Source organism: Dreissena polymorpha, chromosome 13 (assembly GCF_020536995.1).
Source record: "Dreissena polymorpha isolate Duluth1 chromosome 13, UMN_Dpol_1.0, whole genome shotgun sequence".
NCBI classification, from domain to species: Eukaryota; Metazoa; Mollusca; class Bivalvia; order Myida; family Dreissenidae; genus Dreissena; species Dreissena polymorpha.
The window spans coordinates 61,517,659-61,533,472 of record NC_068367.1 but is presented as its reverse complement, the minus strand read 5'-3'; the positions used below and the strand labels follow the sequence as shown (position 1 = coordinate 61,533,472).

The 15,814-nt window shown below is 35.1% G+C and overlaps 1 protein-coding gene across 3 annotated transcripts in view; it reads left to right on the top strand.

Annotated features, from left to right (window-relative positions):
- Positions 1-15,814, top strand: part of LOC127855678 (RNA-binding motif, single-stranded-interacting protein 2-like) — a 202,759-nt gene that overhangs the window by 72,350 nt on the left and 114,595 nt on the right. The window contains exon 1 of one of the 3 annotated variants that reach the window (XM_052391455.1): positions 4,652-4,765. The exons of the other annotated variants lie outside the window; for them this stretch is intronic. The gene's annotated coding sequence lies outside the window, so the exon portion shown is untranslated. Of the gene's footprint in view, positions 1-4,651; positions 4,766-15,814 lie in introns of those variants that run through there. 3 annotated transcript variants of the gene reach the window in all.

Sequence of the window (15,814 nt, the reverse complement as noted above, 5' to 3'; positions counted from 1 at the left end):
AAAATATTTCGGGGAGCATAAAAAGCTACGGGACATCAAGAGGAATGCACTAGACTGACCACTCGTGGCGTTCAATGTACAAGCAGGAGACTCCCAGATAGTCTGAGACGGTGCCAAGACCGCATTGACACCTGCAGGAGACTCCCAGACAGTCTGCGACGGTGCAAGACACCCTCCCAGACCGGCGGTGCACCAGCAGGAGACACCCAGACAGTATGCAACGGTACCAAGACCGTCTGGGTACCTGCACTAGACTTCCATACAATCTGTGACGGTGCTAGGCAGTCTCTCAGACAGAAGGGGTTCCTGCAGGATCCTCCCAGGTCTGGTATATTGTCTGGCACCGTGTGCGAGTCTCCTGCCGGCGCCCAGTCTGGCACCATCTTGGAGTCTCCTGCAAGTACCAATACGGTCTTGGCATCGTCACCGACTGTCTGAGAGTCTCTTGCAGGGGCCCCCGAGGTCTAGGAGACTGTCTGGCACAGTCTGGGATTCTTATGCAGGTTCCCAGACGGTCTTGGCACCATCGTAGACTATCTGGGAGTGTCCTGCAGGTGCACCGCCGCTCTTGGAGACTGACACCATCGCACACTGCCTGGGAGTCTCCTGCAGGTGCCTCGCCGGTCTTTAAGACTCTCTGACACTGTCTCAGACTCTCTGGATGTCTTCTGCAGGTACCCAGATAATCTGGGAGACGTTCTGAAACCGCCGCAGACTGTCTGGGATTGTCCTACAGGTACCCAGACGATCTTGGTACCATTGCAGATTGTCTGGGAGTCTCCTGGCAGGGGTGTTGGGTGCCGACAAAGCGTCCAGCGACAAGCAGTCGTGGTGTGGATTGCTGTCGCTCGACAGTATGTCGAACAACGCGCGGTGGACTGACCATCGTCGCTCTCTATTAAACCCTGTTATCGTCACACGACGATTATTCGCTGGTACAACCATAGTCGCCCGACCATGGTCGCTCTCATTTAATCGGACCCAGCCTTGTTGTGTTGGTGTAATAATTGTGATTATAATAATAATCAATTAATTTTCTGAGTGAATCTTTTGTCAAGTGATATATATTTATTTATATATATACCTGCTGACATATATATTGCTGACATGAAGTCTTCATATTGGTTGAGAGTTATGCATGAACAATGAGTTAATATGCAAAGTTCTGATTTGGTATACAGTTCTTTTTGGTCCACTTGTTGACAAGCCTAAAATGCATTTTAGTATTGTAATAGTTAAGTGGAACATCTTGCAAAAATTACCCTCGCTCTTGGAAATTGGGTTTTAATGCATTTGTGTAAAGTGTTGTCCCAGATTAACCTGTGCAGTCTGCACAGGCTGATCAGGGAAGACACTTTCCGCCTTCACTGGAGTTTTTCAAAAAAGATATTTCTTTCAAATTACCATAAGAACACAAAGTGTAGTTGCAGAGGCTAATCTGGGACAATAATTAACCCTTTTAGCGCTGGAACCGAATTTTAAAGGCCTTTGCAAACAGTTTGGATCCAGATCAGACGCCACAAAAAGTGGCGTCTGATCAGGATCCAAACTGTTTTCTTATCTGATATAGGTCTTTGAAAAAAAGTGAAGAAAATGATAATTTTAGAAATTCAGCAGACAACAATTTAGCAGACGACAAATATCCCAGCATGCAAAGGGTTAACGCACATGTACTAAACCCCCTTTTCCCAGAGCATTGCTAACATATTTTAGGGGCTGCCCATCCATGTCAATATAGTTTTCATATTGTTAGGGAAGATTTTCATGTGACAACATTTTAATATTACTTTTAAAAATATGTGTTGATTTTGAAAGCAGATAAGGTCTCAGGGAACCAACTGAAAATGGCTGTATGCAAATAAGGTTGGTCAGGTTTTATGCTGTTTGCTGCTCATCAGTGTCTTAATGTTAAAATCGAAACCTGTAAAACTTGAATCTAATATTTAAGATCTCTAATGTACCGGTAATTTGATTTTCTAAGGGACTACACACGTGTCAAAATGCATATATTAACAGTAAATGGTTAAGTTAAAATTGCAAAGAGATGAAAACCCTGAAGAGAATTTTGTTTTCCAAGCACTTAACATACCGTTTCTTGCATAAATTACTGCGTAATCTCAAAATTCCATTCAGGTCCAATCATATCTATCGTGGTCGCTCGTATCAATTATTTTGACATCAGTTGATAAAAAGAACCTATGCAAAACACCTACGCTGACTATTTTAAGTCCTTTTCTCAATATTAGACACTCTAGGTTTTCGATTGATTAATGTTTTATAATCTTGACTACTCAATGGTTTTTAATGTTGACTGGGTGAAAATGTTTAATATAGCACAATTAGGTGTCTGTTTTAAGGGTGGACCTTAAACATGATAATTAGATTAGATCCACTTGGGGACTTTTACCCTGTGGTAAAAACAAATCATCAAATGGTGGGTGGAAGATCGTGGGTGGATCAACAGAGTAGGAAACAATAATTTTCATGCTGTTTGGGTTTATATTAACCCATTTATGCCCAGTGGACTCTCCCATCCTTGTAAATTGGATCAATTTATTTCCAAAATTAGGGATGTCTAGTTTATTTATTTCTATATTTTGAATATTACTTACTACAATTCCTTTAAGCAAACAGCGTAGACCCAGATGAGACGCCGCATCATGCGGCGTCTCATCTGGGAATACGCTGTTTGCAATGTCCTTTTTTCAGGACGCTAGGCATGAATGGGTTAAAAGATAGTTCACTTTTAGACTGATTACTCTTTCAGAATTCATATTGATATGCACTCTTGGAAAATTGGGGCTAAATGCATGTGCGTAAAGTGTTGTCCCAGATTAGCATGTGCAGTCCACTCAGGATTATCACAAACAACACTTTCCACATTGACTTTTGTTTTGAAGGGACTAATCTTTTAATGAAAAATTTCATAAAAGCGAAAAATGTGTCATCCCTGACGTTTTTGCATCTTGGGGCTTTTAAATCTAATATTTCAGGATTCCTTCCCATCCCTATTACGAAGTTGTTAATGCTATATAATCATCTCTCTGGTGGTTGTTAATCAGTGGTCAGTAATTTAGGTTTAATTAGGGGGGCTTAAGTTTTAGTGGCATTATCATGGTGAGGGCTACAACCCACTAAATAATCATGGGCTATTCTGCAGGATGACATCTTCTTGTTATCATTTTCACCGTGCATCCCTATCGCTGTCTTATTCAAGTTACAGTATCGTTAAGATAAAAGAGGATCTTTAAAGGTGGTAGTCCAACATTGGTTTTCATGAATTATTCAATTTTCATACAAGACTGCACCTAAAGTACAACTTTTTAGAAAGCTATTACATGGTGACTGAATGGTATAGAACATTAAGACATTGAAAATAAAAACAAATTTAATGAGATCCCTTTGTACAAAACCTTTGCCTTTTTTATATTAAAATAAACGTTTAATGATGATCATTCGCAAACTGTTGGAAAGAGCAGAATCAGCATAAAAGGTACAATTTATATACTCAAGGTTCATTACTCTTGATGATAGTAACAGAGTTATTTGCTAATTCATGTCATTGTGTATATTCTTGTTGTTGTTGTTTTTATTGCTTTTTGTGCGTGTCATATTAGAATGGAACACTAAGGGTTTTCTTTTGTCAGGGCATGTTTCACTGTTTGTTGTTTGTAAAACATTTAACTATGCAACTTTTACAAACAAAGAAATTATCGAAATGTGTAAGAGTGCAATTGCACTATGAATACTCCAAACAATATAACATACCTTACAAATGTGTTATCTTCCTTAGGAATGAGTACTCTGCCTTTAACAATGGTGATCACTCTTCAGGGAATTTTCAATTATAATAAGTATATGGTGAAACAATTTGTAAAGTTATCAGATGTTTTCTTGAGGAGTTATAAGTTTCTTTACTGACAGTTTTTTTTTGAATATTAAGCTCTTTTATATTTCTGTAAATTTGTTCTATGTGCGTGTTTATTTGTAACGGTTATAGCAAATTCTTGTAGCTTTGCAGAAAGGAATATAAAATTCTGGTATTTTAATTCTTATGTCAGTTATATGTTATTTAGATCTAAGAATGAGTTATTTAATACTCTGAAGTGAATTAATCCTGACAATGAAATTATTTATGTCTGCCAATGCCATGTTTATTGGGCCGCTTCCTGAAGATATGATATCATATTTAGACAGTTTCTGCTAAAAGTTACACCCATATAAAACATTAATATTCTATGAATTTAGTACTACATTCAGTATTTCACATTTGTTTTGTGTGGGCCATCAAGTATTTATTAAACCATTATTTCGATGCTAACTTTATCACAGCCAGTCATTTAATTTTTGAGTGTAGTATCATTTATATGGATATGATATTTCTGTGCAAGTTACATCTACATATAGCAGTAATATTCTATGTATGATAAGTATTACATATAGTATTTTACATTTGTTTTGTGTAAGACATTAAATCATTATTTTGAAGCAGTATTGATCAATACCAGTCATTGAAATATCAAGTAGAGTATCCATACTTTTTTTACAAAAGTGCATCATTGTTGATGCTGTTAACAAGTCAAACATTGAATAACAAGCAAGAATTAATTAAAGCAGCTGAGTTACGCATTGTTGCAAAATTGCTTTTCAGCAGCGTTTTGTGATTATATGAACAAGGAGTCACCACTATTTGTTGCATTCAAGTAGTTAGCCATCACCATACACCTCCAAGCTGGATTACTACGTTTTCTATCCATCATTGGAGGTAAGGGCAAAATAATTTCCTGCTCAGTCAAGCAGATTTTAGATACTGATACATTGTTTACTGTTTAAATAGTATCGTTTTGACGAGGAATTCAAAGTATTTGTAATTATCTTGCAGCTTCAGCATTTAATGATTTAATGTATGCCAAAATGTCTTTAATCATGTTTTGTATATTAAACGGAGTTAACTTTCATTTCTAGCTTGACTAGTCACTATAAATTGAATGGTTTTTGCTATACTACTTGCCGCCCATTTGTTGCTCGAGTTTTGAGTTTTGCGCGCTCTGATTAAGGAATCGGTGCAACAACTCAATATCACTGTTTCTACTCCAGGGCTTGTATTCACCAAACAAACCTCAGACGTAAGTCTTAGAATAAAGAATATTCTTTCAATTGAAATATTTAATAATTGCTTTCATTTTGCGTCAAACTTGAAGGAAACCACCTCTATCTACATCATTCTTCAAGTAGAACATTTTGTTAATTACGTAATCACTGTGACATTGGAAGCTGGTGTATTATTGATTCAAACGCTAAAAATAATTTTCCTGGTTTTAAGTCTATTCTGTATTCGTAAGTCTTTGAATAGGTTAACCCATTTATGCCTAGAGTGGACTCTTCCATCCTTCTAAATTGGATCAATTCATTTCAAAAATCAGGTATGTCTAGAATATTTATTTCTATATTTAGAATATTTCTTACAAAAATTCCTTCAAGCAAACAGCGCAGACCCTGATGAGACGCCACATCATGCATCATGCGGCGTCTCATCTGGGTCTACGCTGTTTGCAAAGACCTTTTTTCTAGACGGTAGGCAAAAATGGGTTAATGAATACAGGCCCATCTATTCAAGGACACTTCACACATGTCTTCCCAAGGTAATTGTGTGAGGTCAATGACCAAGTTACATAGCTCTGAACTTTAATTTAACCGAATTATTCCCCTTATGGTACTTTGAAATGTCAGGTTAAAGTTTGTGTGTACCAACTCCATATCACAATAGTATTGAAATAAAATGTTACATACCCTAAAGTGTTCATAGTCTTTATAAAAAGTCCATGACAAACCAAGACATATATCTGAATTGTTTCCTGGAGTCTGTTAGCTGAGAAGTATGATTAGCATTATAATTTGTGTTCTTTAGTTCCAGGGTGAATGTTTGGGCTCAAAATGAAATTCTGGTTAATGTAATATAATTACATTGAACATTTTAAAAACGGTTTTAAAAATTGATAGCAAATTTTTAAAGGGTTTAAAAAAGTGCATTCTTCTGAAAAGAAAAAAAAAGAAAACTGTTTTTAGCAATGGATAAACATTGCCAGCAAAACTCAATTCTAGACAAAAAAAAAGAAAAAAAAGTGGACATGAATAATTATAGATGGTGGAATAGGCTGAAGTTCCCTAAACTGGCTGTTCCCATGGTGTTATTAAATGCCTAAAATGATTAGGAGGAAGAAAAGAAAGAAGAGTTCTATACTCAGGGGAGATAAATCATACATACTGTCATATTCAATATATTACACTCTACCTTACAAGTTTCCAGACCACCACCCTATAGTAAGCCTCCCAAAAATGATTCAGAACAATCTGCAATGGTATATTTCAATGCTACTAAAGAAACCAGGCTTGAGTTCTTGTGGTAAAATGTGATAAATATTATTTGAGTTTTGAGAAGTCTTGGTTATAATAAATGAAGATAGTTAAGTTAATATTTTGACTTAATTAATTGTTAGTTTTTTGTCAAATTTTAGATGAGTTTGAACATTATGCTCGACTTGGACAGTTATCACAAATGTTTTTAAAGCTTTGAGTCATTCTGAACTGTAAGTTTGCATAAAGATATGTGAGTATACATATAAAATTATACAAGATATGAGTTTGTTCTTGAGCTAACTGATACTCTCAATGAGTAGCTGAGTGGAAACTCAAAAATCCTCTTTTGAATTGAGCAAAAAATATGAGATTGGTTAACACACTAGATCCTGATTTCAGAAAAAAATCTGTGAATTTTTCATCCAAAATTGCATAATGTTATAGAAGCCATCAATAACACATATTTTTATATTTTTATCAAAACCTCTGAATACTGATTGTTACTCCTGATGCTTTATACTTTCCTTTAATGTCTAAATTTTGGCTCACGTTTTATTCAAGGAACAGATGAATTTATTTGTGTGCATTCATGTATATTTTGTTCATTTTCTGTCTAAATTTTGGCTCAAGTTTTATTCAAGGAACAAATGAATTTTTTTGTGTGCATTCCTGGATATTTCGTTCATTTTCTGTCAGTTTGGAAGGATTAATTTTTTTTAAAGAGTTGAAGTGTCCCTGTTTTCAGTCTCATACATTTGTTGTTTGAATCAAACATGTACTGGTCGTTTTGGACTTGCTTATCAATAACAACTGCTTGATTTATTGAAGTCCTATGTGAATGTATTGATATTATTGTCTTCTTTCCATCCATATTAAGGAAGAACATAACAGTTCTTAATTATCCCCGCCACCAGGCGGAGGGATATTGTTTTGGCGTTGTCCGTCCGTCTTTCCGTCTGTCCGTCCGTCCGGCACTTTTGTGTCCGGAGCCATATCTTGGAAGTGCTTTGGCTGATTTCATTGAAACTTGGTATGAGTATATATATGGATAAGAGAATGATGCACGCCTAATGGCATTGTACACCTTCGGATAATAACAGAGTTATGGCCCTTTGTACTTTGAAAAAATGTTGTTGTTTTTTGTCCGCAGCCATATCTTGGAAGTGCTTCGGCGGATTTCATGATTTCATTGAAACTTGGTATGAGTATATATATGGATAAGAGTATGATGCACACCAAATGGCATTGTATACCATCGGATAATAACAGAGTTATGGCCCTTTGTACTTTGAAAAAATGCTTTTTGTGTGTGTCCAGAGCCATATCTTGGAAGTGCTTTGACGGATTTCATTGAAACTTTGTATGAGTATATATATATGGATAAGAGGATGATGCACGTTGGTGTTGTCCATCCGTCCAGAAAACTTTGTGTCAAGAAGTATAATGGCGGGGGATATCAATTCAACGAATTCGCTTGTTAAATATGATTTTGACTGCTTTAGCTTTGCTTATGATTTCTCACTTAATCATAAAATTGTTATAACAATATTTGTTTTAACATCTTCCGACCTTATCTCTTTTGTTAAAAAAAAGATTTGTACTCAGTTGCTGTGCTAAACTACAGAAACAAAACTCCTTCAAGATGTCAATAGGTGCCAGTATAATGCTTTTGGAGGACACAATCATAAAAAAAAAGATATAAAGACACCAGTCTGGGGCAATTGGTGCTGGAATAAGAAAATTGGCAGCCACTATTTGCCGCCTTCTCGGGCCAAGCATCATTTGTAAAGGTGATGAAAAAAAGATGCCAAGCTCTCTAGGGGGGACCAATTGCCTGCTGAATGATGTGCCAAACATCCAGGGGAAAGTGTTCATCATGGAGAGATTGCATTTGGTCATGATATGGGGATGCATATGTAAAAGTCTGTTGACCCTTTACCACTTAGATACATATTTTACCACTTAGATACGTATTTTACCACTTAGATACGTATTTTGATGCATTTGTAGTACCTTAGAACGTTAAATTTAATTGAAGACCTTTCTTGCTATATTCAAGTTTTAAAGGCTTCATTTCCAACCCTTGGATTACTGATGAGCAGTAAACAGCATAAAACCTGAACAGACGGCGAGTTACTCTCAGGCTGTTCTGGTGTTATGCTGTTTGCAAATGGTAATTTTCCCTTTGCTTAAGTGGGAAAGGGTTAAAAGCCACTAGCCCTGCAGGAGTAACAGTCAAAACTCAAATCCTCTAAAATTCTGCAAGAAATCACAATTGTATCTATGAAATTATCTTCATACAGATGCAATGTTACAAAAAAACTTTTCACAGATTTTCACAGTGCTACAATGAAAATGCAGATTTTTTTAAGAAACATTTTGCAAAAACATTTTTCATGCGCAGTTATCAACATTTTCCTGACATATGTGCCCTTAATCATCGGCAAGTCTGCTATGCCTGTGACAAAACTGGTGCAGTTATATTTAACCCATTTATGCCTTAGCGTCTAGAAAAAAGGCCTTGGCAAACAGCGTAGACCCAGATGAGACACCGATGATGTGGCGTCTCATCAGGGTCTGTGCTGTTTGCTTAAAGGAATTTCTGTAAGAAATATTCTAAATATAGAAATTAATATACTAGGCATCCCTAATTTTGAAAATAAATTGATCCAATTTAGAAGGATGGGTCACAGAGTACACTAGGCATAAATGGGTTAAGCAAATTTTTTTTTGTATTATTTCATTTGTGAAAATCTCCTTTTCATCCATTCTGAATGTCATCTGTTTCATTCATCCGAATGATTTATGATTTTAATCAGAATCATTGTATTTCTAATAACGGAAAATTATTTGGGGTTGAAGGCTGAATGTATGGGGAATTTTCTATAAATTGATGTAATGCTATTTTCAGTGAATGCAAAACTTTGTGTGATGGTATGTCACACAGAAATATACTTATACAATTGCTTTAATTTATTGCTGTTTATGACAAACCTCAGAACGTTAATATCATCAAACACGAAACATGAAAGATTCGCTGCTCATGTTCAATAATCATATTTTGTCATTGTGGCGACTAGTGTACATGGTAGCAACATACTGATCAGGAGGTTGGGAGTTAGATCCTCATTCTGGCAGGGCTCTCAAGATCTTCAATTCTAGACACCAAGGACTTGTTCTACCCGGGACATGGATTCAAGACTGTCTCAATTAGACTTTTGGTGTGATCCAGATGAAATAAATCGTTTTAATCAAAACTTTATCATTATCCTGCTACTGTCCAGTATTCATTATGTCTGATTCTTTTTATGCCCCCGGTAGGGTGGCATATAGCAGTTGAACTGTCTGTCAGTTCGTCCGTCTGTTCGTCCGTCAGTCCGTCCGTCCGAAAACTTTAACATTGCCAATAACTTTTGCAATATTGAAGATAGCAGCTTGATATTTGGCATGCATGTGTTTCTCATGGAGCTGCACATTATGAGTGGTGAAAGGTCAAGGTCATCCTTCAAGGTCAAAGGTCAAATATATGGCTTCAAAGTGGCGCAGTAGGGGGCATTGTGTTTCTGACAAACACATCTCTTTTTGTTGCTGTTATGGATAATAATGTAAATGATATAAATGATAATCATATTTATTTATTTGTTATATTCATGATGTTTTTCTTGTTCTGATTGCAGTTTATGATTCAACTTTTCTAAAAGATACTTTCAAATTTCAATATGCTCTCTTTAAATGTGATATTTACATATTGAATAAGTATGTTGTTGTTAAATCCAAGGTCTTACCACCTTGTTTTGGCATTTATTGCCATGACTCATGATAAGCAAAAATAAAACTTGCAAAGTTATTTTCTGATGGTTTGACTGATCCAAAAGAGTTGGAATGTATACATGACCTGATGGCAAAGCCAGTGCCTAAGTAGAAGTTCATTTACTTAAGCCTAGCTAATCTGCTAGAGTATGCCGATGTATGTTACATTATGAAACATGCTGGGATAATAAATTTCATGTTTTGTAATAAAACGGGATTTAGGAAAATCTCATGGCTTATTCTGATATCTTTTGTGCTTGTGTCATACCATCTTGTTCCATTTTTGAGTCGCTAAAGGATAACACTTAAAAGCAGATTGGAGAAATAAAATAACCGGTGAAAGCAAAGAACATAATTTATTGCAAAGTTGAGTTCTTGTTACCAGTGGTCCTCAAGCAAGCTGTTTTACACACAAAAAAGTTTTGCAAATTTTGGTGAATTTATTGACAAGGCCTTTTTTGCAGTAAGATATGTCTTAAATTGCAATCTCTAATAGCAACATGTCGCACACTGTGAAATTGACACACACCATGAAAATGAAAAGCTAGTTAAATGTTTTGCACATCGGTTTTATTTCTTCAAGCAGCATCTGAAAATGTTTAACCTGATTACCGGTAAGTTTATATTGCAAACTTCATCTCAATTTGAAGGCTAACATATCAGAAGTCCCAAAAAAGAATATGTTGATGGTAAATGGTCGAATACATAAATGAAGATAAATGAATTCATAAAAGCAAATTCTTTATTTAGCAACTTGTAGGTAACATTTACAGGATTTTAATGGTCTTTGTAATGAATGGGCATGGTGAAATTTAAGAAAAAAGATTCTACCAATATTAGGTACCAGGTGTATTGGTTCTACCTGTATTTGGGTCTCAGGTATATTGGTTCTACCAATATTAGTTCTCAGGTGTATTGGTTCTACCCATATAAGGTCTCAGGTGTATTGGTTTTACCAATAGTAGGTCTCATGTGGATTAGTTCTACCCATATTATGTCTCAGGTGTATTAGTTGTACCAATGTTAGGTCTCATATGTTTTGGTTCTACCCATATTATGTCTCATGTGTATTAGTTCTAACCATATTAGGTCTCAGGTGTATTGGTTTTATCCATATTAGGTCTCAGGTGTATGGGTTCTACCAATATGAGGTCTCAGGTGTATTTGTTCTACTAATATTAGGTCTCATGTGTATTGGTTCTACTTATATTATGTCTCAGGTGTATGGGTTCTACCCATATTAGGTCTCATGTGTATGTGTCCTACCCATATAAGTTCTCATGTGTATTGATTCTACCCATATTATGTATCAGCTGTATTGGTTCTACCAATATTAAGTCTCAGGTGTATTATTTCTACCAGTATTTGGTCTCAGGTGTATTGGTTCTACCCATATTAGGTCTCATGTGTATTTGTTCTACTAATATTAGGTCTCATGTGTATTGGTTCTACCAATATTAGGTCTCATGTGTATTGGTTCTACCCATATTAGGTCTCATGTGTATTGGTTCTACCCATATGAGGTCTCAGGTGTATTCGTTCTATCCATATTAGGTCTCAGGTTTATGGGCTCTACCCATATTAGGTCTCATGTGTATTGGTTCTACCCATATCAAGTCCCAGGTGTATTGGTGCTACCCATATTAGGTCTCAGGTGTATTGGTTCTACCCATATTAGTTATCAGGTGTATTGGTTCTACCCATATTATGTCTCTGTGTATTGGTTCAACCAATATTAGGTCTCAGGTGTATTGTTTCTACCAGTATTTGGTCTCATTTGTGTATTGGCAGGGTTTTTTTTCCTTCTTTGGGACCCGCCGAAAATCGGCCCTTTCCCCTCGGATTTTTTTTCCCCTCAGCTGGTAAAATTTCCCCTAGATTTCATTTTCCCCTAAAAAAAAAAAAAAAAAAAAAAAAAAAAATTTTTTTTTTTTTTTTTCCTTTAAATATATAAGTTTTATAAGTACAACTTGCATAATTAAATTATCTGTTGCCTTGAATTTGTTTTAAAAACAGTAAAATATGTTAAATTGATTATTTTAGACTTTGCTTATTTTCCCCAAGATCCAGCTTTTCGCACAATTTTTTCCCCCAAAATTCGACGTTTCGCGCGATTTTTTTCCCCTCAAAAAAGGCCAGGCCTTTTCCCCAAAATCAGATAAAAACCCCTGATTGGTTCTACCCATATTATGTCTCATGTGTATTAGTTCTAACCATATTAGGTCTCAGGTGTATTGGTTCTACCAATATCTGGTCTCAGGTGTATTGGTTCTACCCATATAAGGTCTCAGGTGTATGGGTTCTATCCATATTATGTCTCATGTGTATTGGTTCTACCAATATTTGGTCTCAGGTGTATTGGTTCTACCTATATTAGGTCTCATGTGTATTGGTTCTACCAATATTAGGTCTCATGTTTATTGGTTCTACAAATATTTGGTCTCAGGTGTATTGGTTCTACCCATATTTGGTCTCAGGTGTATGGGTTCTACCCATATTATGTCACATATGTATTGGTTCTACCAATAATTGATATCGGGTGTATTGGTTCAACCAATATTAGGCTCCATGTTTATTGGTTCTACCAATATTTGGTCTCATGTGGATAAGTTCTACCCATATTAGGTCTCAGGTGTATCGGTTCTAACCATAGTATGTCTCATGTATATTGGTTCTACCAATATTTGGTCTCATGTGTATTGGTATTACCAATATTAGGCCTCATGTGTATTCGTTCTCCCTATAATATGTCTCAGGTGTATTGGTTCTACCAATATTAGGTCTCAGTTGTATGGGTTCTACTCACAACAATAGCATCAAAACAGTGCTCATCACTATTAACATCAATGTCACTCTTTAATAACCAAACATGAAATGGCCATTGAAATATCCCCAGTTCTTTAAAGGTTTCAGAAAGTGTTAATGCAAATTAAACAAGATCAAAATCTATAGTTATTTATGAATTTACTTTCATTGTAAATACAAATCGTTTGTCTGAACATGTCTTCTATATGCAGAATGTTTGTCGTTATTACCATCGTCTTTGCCCATGGTAAATATTTAATTGTTGACATTTTCTATCTTCTAGTGTTTACTTAATATTCCTCAAGAACATGGCATCAGAAATTTTGAAAATGAGATTTTAATGGTCCTGTTATGAAATGAAAGTGTTCTAATAATGGATTTGTGTACGGGTGATTTTTGCGAGATCGATACTAAGTTTAGATGTCTAATAATAAATGTATTTGAATGCGTAAATAACAGTGTGATTAGATTTAATGCCAAATGAATATACTGTATAGAAATTAAATTTTTCCAAAACATGTGCATTTTGGTGAAAACGCAAAAATGTTTTCATTAGACAAATCTGTACATGTTTGCATTGTGTCTTTTATTACTTTTTGGTTCATAAAGTTCTTTACAGTTAGGTTGTTCGTGCATGCAGATTTATGTTTAATATTTCCCTCTTTTTAAGTCAAGATTTCCCATCACTCTGTAGAAAATATGTTAATTTGAATAACTTAATTGTTCAGCAAATAACTATATGATTTATTTGAATTCATGTAACCACAAAAAAGAATTTTCTTGTATTTACTTTTGGTGTTAGCAACCAAATATTTTCAATGCTACAGCATCACAGGATGATCCTGTGTTTTTTTCACCATTTTGGGAATGGGGCCGGGTCCCATTGGATTGGGAAAATTTGCTGCATTTCGACTGAAATTGGGAAATTAGTGTTGTTGTTGTATTTCCAAAAAATGCTTCAAAATTGAGAAAACGAGTGTTTTCAGTATGAAATTTACTAAGGTTGAACTTATATGGATGAGAGTTGAACAAACTATTGAGATCTAAAAAAAAAAATATGTTTATTTTTTGGGGGGAAACCTTTCATTGGAAAATTTTAGCTCCCATTTGGGAAAAATATTTACTTTTTCCATTGGTAATCATGGGCCAATTACCAGACCCGATTTTAAATGAAAAAAACACTGTGACATACATGCCAGAATTTTTAAGGTCCAAAGCTGGACATTCCATAAAAAATTGTCGGGACATTTGGCCAAAAAGCAGGACACCTAAAACGTTCTATCATTCCACCTTTACTGTAGTCTGTATAGTCCCCTGCGAAATGTTGTTCTGCAGTTCACGAATAATTCGTGAACTGTTCGTGAACTGAGTTCATGAATTGTTCATGAATAGTCAGTGAACAGAAAATGAGCCACGTCTGTGAAATGTTCTTGAAATTTTAGTTCATGAACTGTTCATGAACACTAATGGCATGAAGTGTTCATGAAATATTCTTGAAACCTAACGGCATGAAGTGTTCATGAACTATTCTTGAACCCTTATGGCATGAAGTGTTCATGAACTATTCTTGAACCATAATGGCATGAAATGTTCATGAACTATTCATGAACACCAATGGCATGAAGTGTTCTTGAACAGTTCATGAACACCACAATTCTTGAAAAATTCTTCAGGGTTTTGCTGTTCATAAACAGTTCATGAACATTTTTCTTCTATTTTTCAATGGCTCATTTTCTTTTCACGAACTGTCAGTGAATAGTTCATGAACCATAGTTATTCAAGAGTTCATGAACTGAGGTGGCATGAAGTGTTCATGAACTATTCATGAACAAGAATTTGTCAATTTATGCAAAGGTTACTCAACAAACAGGTCAGGGTAAGAAGAAACAAGTCTTGTATTAGCACTTAACATATTGATAGCAACATATAACAATAATTTAAATATAACACTAATAACTGAGATACAAGTGGTTTGATAATACTCTTTAAATTTCATAATACAACTTTGCACTATATGTTCATGAATAATTCATGTATTGAAAAGATTATGAATAGTCTCATTTTCAGTTCAAGAATCATTTACTAATCAATGGTTTCCCTGAAAAGGTTACACTTACAGTGCCAAAGAACTTGAAATGGAACCAATGGCTGATCAGTTCAGCCGGTAATTTATTAAAGACTTACATTTTCAAATATAACATAAACCATGTGCCTTCCGTTTCAACTTCCTGTGCACACAATATTCTTCCTTTGTAAAAACAGCAATTTAATGTACATGTTTGAGTTCTTGATATCATCTTAAACTGTTCTTAAAATAAGATGTCCTTAAAACGTTCTTAAACTTGTCTTTTAAGTCTTCCAAGGACAATGACAGATCCTTTTAAGAACATATTGGATTCTTAAAAAGTCCATCATATGTTCAAAAACATTGTGTAGACCTGTTTGAGAACATCAGAAGGAAACATGTTGTTCAAAAAAGTTCTTAAAGTGTTCAAGAATAGTTTAAGAATAATTCAAGAACAGGAAAGGTCCTTAAAAAGTTATTGAACTGTTCCTGAAGGCAGTTCTTGAACAGTTCTTGTACAAATGTTCTTAAAATTCTCTAGAACAGGTCAAGAACTCTTACTTACAGTGGTGAAAATACTATGCATATTCATACTAACTTCACAGGTTTCACAAATCTACAAGATTTGTATGCTAGACATTTCAATATTACTTTCAAAAATATTTATGAAACATCTAGCACAAAGGAATTCATGAATTATTCATGATGGATCCTCAAATTCTGTCTGAGAAGTCATCAGAAATAATTGTTCATGAAATGTTCATTACTAAGTATTTA